General features: G+C 39.6%; 1 pseudogene; it reads left to right on the top strand.

The window, feature by feature from the left end:
- The first annotated feature begins 941 nt into the window (after window positions 1–941).
- LOC149211179 (putative disease resistance protein At1g59780) lies at window positions 942–2,195 on the top strand (annotated as a pseudogene).
- The last annotated feature ends 2,066 nt before the right edge of the window (window positions 2,196–4,261 follow it).

The raw sequence follows: 4,261 nt of genomic DNA, 5'->3' as shown, positions 1-4,261 counted from the left end.
ACATTTCACATGCAGTTGGAGTTGTCAGCAGGTTCATGGCAAATCCAGGTAAAGAACATTGGCAAGCAGTGAAATGGGTGCTTCAATATCTAAGAGGCACAAGTGACCATTGCATTGTCTTTAATGGTAGTGAAGGATCAGTCTGCGGATATGTAGATGCTGAATATGCAGGTGATTTGGACAAAAGAAGATCTACTACAGGCTATGTCTTTACTCTTGCAGGTGGAGCAATTAGTTGGATGTCAAAGCTTCAAGAAACAGTTGCATTGTCTACTACCGAAGCTGAATATATAACTGCTTCAGATGCCAGTAAAGAAGCAATCTGGTTAAAGGGTCTGCTTGATGAGATTGGAAGGACGCAGGAGAAAGTGAATGTACTTTGTGACAGTCAAAGTGCTATTCACTTGGCTACAAATCCTGCTTATCACAGCAAAACCAAGCACATTGATGTAAGGTATCATTTCCTGAGACATGTGATCAATGGCAGAAAAGTAGCTCTTCAAAAGGTCCATATGCGAGAAAATTGTGCAAACATATTCACAAAGCCAGTTACTGTAGAGAAGCTGCGATGGTGTTTAGCTTCTCTTGGCTTGTAGAAAAGATGATGAATGGGCAGGGGCAAGGGATTAGGAAAATTGTTGTCAAGGTGGAGTTTGTTAGTTTGACAGTGAATTATGTAATTTTGGGTAAAATGTGACTAGTTAGTTCTATACCGAAATAGCAGTTATGTAACAAAGGCGGCTGGTATAAAACTAGTGAATGCCCAAGAAATGTAATCATGGAGAATCATTTTTTAATTAATAGAGATTCCAATCCCTTGCCCCGTGGATATTTCCTTGACACCCTGTCGAGGTTTTACCACGTAAATCCTGTGTATCTATTTGTGTGTTTGGTTTCCAGTTAGTTATGTGCTTTTCTTGGTCAATTTTATAACTAAATGTATGTTTAATTTCTTTCTCCATTTCCCCTATTCAAACAACAATGGCTATCGAGGTCAGGGTCTATGGGCGATGTTACTCTCGGAGAACATATCTCTGGAATATGTTTGGTCAAGAGTGGTCACAACTCTCACCTCTCTTAGGCTTCTTGATTTGGGAGGGACATCCATAAAAAATTTGCCTCATAACTTTGGCGCGTTGAAGCATCTGGGCTTCCTTCATTTAGCAAAATTCCCAATAGTGAATTGCTAGATTCAGTAACATGTTTGAAGAAACTCGATATACTGGATCTGTCTGACTGCTACCAGCTAAGTGAGTTGCCTTATGAGTTAGGTAAGATGACAAGTTTGATATATATGGATCTGAGTTTCTATCAACAGTTGAAGTGCATACCTTGTGGGATCTCTGCATTGACATCGCTACAATATCTGAAAATGGAAAGATGCTGGAAAACCTGGCCGTAAGGAACACCACCACAGAGAAAACTTCTGCATGATCCGATGGGAGGTCGTGCTAGTGCTCGATTCCAGGATCTGCACCCTCTGAAGCACCTTAAATGGTTGGCGCTAGAGTGCTCGAAGGAGCCAATTACAGATGGCGTAGTGGGCGACATGACAGAGATGAGGACTCTCATCCTAAGGATGTCACATATGAAGGAATTACCAGAGGACATGAGAGGTATGGTAAAGCTAAGCAGTCTCTTTGTGGAGTCCAACGTTTTGGGTAAGATACCATCGTGGATATGTGGTTTCCAACTGCTAAATTGTCTAATACTAAGAGATTGTCCCCAACTGGAGGAGATCCCTGCAGGGTTGGAGAAGCTTGAATGGATTAGGAGACTGGATATAGTTAAATCCTTGTCTTTAAAAGAGTTACCCAATGCCTTTCTGGTTGGAGGAAACTGATGTGGTTGACAGTTTTCCTCTGATAAGGGATGGGGCTCTGCCTCTCTTAAAGAAGTTGGGCTTAGTCTTTTGCTCCAACATCAGGACCATTCCTCCAAGACTCGAAAATTTTCAAAATCTGAGGGAACTGCATGTGTATGGCAGTCCCTTAATACTCGAATCTATTGAAGAAGAAGGTGGCGAAGCATGGTTTGTAGTTCGAGCAATGGAAGGAGAAAAGCACGTATAGATACTGAGGAATTTGATTGATGAGCACCGCCATAAAGATGGGATGGGTTGCTCAAGCATATGCAAACGGTTTTTCCCAATGAAACCATGGTCATGGTGTTGTCCCTCATGGTACTACCGATAATGCTTTTTATGTGAGATGCCCTATGGTCGTTTTCATTCAATGCCTTATCTTCAATAGTTTCGATTTGCCACTCATTCCACTTTCACACAACTAGAATCACTTGAGTTTCGAGACCATGACTGACTCTTCAAATTTGCTTTTACGAAAATTATCTCTTCTATCAGGGAATCAAGATCAAGATCATGATCTTTCAAGTAAATTGTTCTCTCTTCCTTCAGGGAATCAAGATCATGTATAAGTACAGTGAAGATTGAAATCTCCCTATCATATTATGAAAAAAAATGTGACATTATCAATTTGCATTGATTTTTTAAATGTTTTTGAAATGGGAACCAGAAAATTTATCATGAGAATTACAAGTTAGAACTTAGTAAATTCAATATTTTAATGTTATTTTCATATTAGAGCCAGATGTAGTTGAAAGGTTTACAACACTAAGTACATGGATGTCATTGCACTATTGGATGGGAGGAAAACTCAGATTTGAGTGGTCACCGGATCGGAACCAAGGAGGTGTTGGAAATAATAATCCCAACCACCGCAATAAATAGCTTGACAACAGCTATACTTGTGAGAGGTATTTTTGCAGGTTACGTCTCTGTTTAAAGATGGAAGGACTAAAGCGAAGCATGAACCATTCTAAAACGCAACAAGGAATTTAAAGCAGTCAATGTACATTGGTAAATAGATATGGGCAAGCATTCATTCAGAGACTATTGTCTATTAGCATTCCAGGAAACTCTCCTAGGTTGCAGCTTGGAGATGCCTGGTAACATATAATCTTCAATATTGTTCTCAGAACTATTGAAATGGATGATGGTTTGGATCAAGTTAGATGACCATTTCAGCTCTATTCCACTCAAGGCATGCATGAACACTCTCAACAGCACAAGGCTTTGAACCACTAATGCTCAATAGTTTATAGATTTAATGGATAGATGGAGAATACTAACTGTATCAACAGATTGCATATATAAACATAAGTGAATGACTAGCTACAGGCAGCAAAAGAGAATATTGACTGTACTGGCAGATGCATATATGACCACATATGAATGGTTAGCTACAGGCAGCAAAGAAGCTTGCAAATCTAGTTATCAAAGCAGAGATAAGATGACAGTTATATGGCCTTAGACACAAAGGAAACATGAACAAATTGTTCAAGTGAAAGCATAAAACGGCAAAGAGAATGCATGTTGAACATATAATGGCAAAAGAGGCTTGTATTTCTAGAATGAAGATGAGAAGCTTGAAAAAATAGTGGAGGAATAATCTCCAAAAGTTGAACCTCTATTACATCTTGCTAACAACTATTTATAGCCTATTTACAATGCTCCTGAGCTCTTTAGAAGGCTCGGAGTCTTACTCTGTCTGCTATGCATTGTTAACTGATTCGATGCCCTCTAGGCAAGCATGGGATCGAAGTTTTTTGCTTCTGACAGTAGAATAACTGCTTTTAGATATTTTGGTAGCTTGTTGCGTTGTTTGGGAGTTCTCTTGAGCCAAAGATGCTCCATGATGTTGTTTGATGAGTTGCGTTGTTTGCTCCATGACCCTTTCTATTTTGATTTGGCCGTGTTGTGCTATCTATGCTACTTGATCGATTCTGTTTAGGGCTAGATGTGCGTGCTCCATGACTGTTTCTGTTAGGGCGGGCTATGCTGCTAAGGAAAATCTATCGGGCCTCTGTTTTCCCTTTAGATATTTAGAACGACTGTTCTTTCTGTTAAACACAGAAAAACACAGCAACCTTGTGAAAATCCCACCCATTTCTATCCTTTTCAGACTTAAAAATCATTAGATATGTCTTATCAATTTCTCAGGTCCGCCCTTGTTGCCATCGCAAGCCGCATTCGGCCACTCCATGTGTGTTTTCCTTTATATAGTGAAATATGCGAAAACACTGAAAAATGCGTAAAAATGCTTTGGGCGGACTTCAAATTTCATACATTCCACTTATCGCTATTGGCGCTGCCAGGCTCCCTTTGTAATTTTCGTTATATAACGAAAGTATACCAAATACATTGAAAACTGCACAGGCACGGATCTCAAAATATATGAATTCC

Source organism: Pinus tabuliformis, chromosome 1_2, assembly GCF_031772625.1.
Source record: "Pinus tabuliformis cultivar Carrire ecotype Pingquan chromosome 1_2, CPIR1, whole genome shotgun sequence".
Classification (NCBI taxonomy): Eukaryota; Viridiplantae; Streptophyta; class Pinopsida; order Pinales; family Pinaceae; genus Pinus; species Pinus tabuliformis.
Note: the sequence above shows the minus strand (reverse complement) of the source record. Positions and strands in the feature narration are given on the sequence as shown.